The sequence below is a fragment of the Arachis ipaensis genome, chromosome B10 (assembly GCF_000816755.2).
Source record: "Arachis ipaensis cultivar K30076 chromosome B10, Araip1.1, whole genome shotgun sequence".
NCBI lineage: Eukaryota > Viridiplantae > Streptophyta > Magnoliopsida > Fabales > Fabaceae > Arachis > Arachis ipaensis.
In genome coordinates, this window is record NC_029794.2 from 88,877,817 (window position 1) to 88,878,157 (window position 341).

The following is a 341-nucleotide window of genomic DNA, read 5'->3' on the forward strand; positions in this document are numbered from 1 at the left end:
GGAGGAGCCTGCCGAAGATGAGGCCATTACGGCTCGCCTTTAGGTGTCCTCCTCGGGATAGCGTCATTTAAAGAACGAGGGTCAGCACAACGAAATAAAAAAACTGGGAAAAAAATAGGAGGAGCATTCCGAAGATGAGGCCATTACGGCTCGCCTTTAGGTGTCCTCCTCGGGATAGCGTCATTTAAAGAACGAGGGTCAGCACAACGTAAAAAAAAAAGAAAAAAAAAACGGAGGAGCCTGCTGAAGATGAGGCCATTACGGCTCGCCTTTAGGTGTCCTCCTCATGATAGCGTCATTTAAAGAACGAGGGTCAGCACAACGTAAAAAAAAAAAAAACC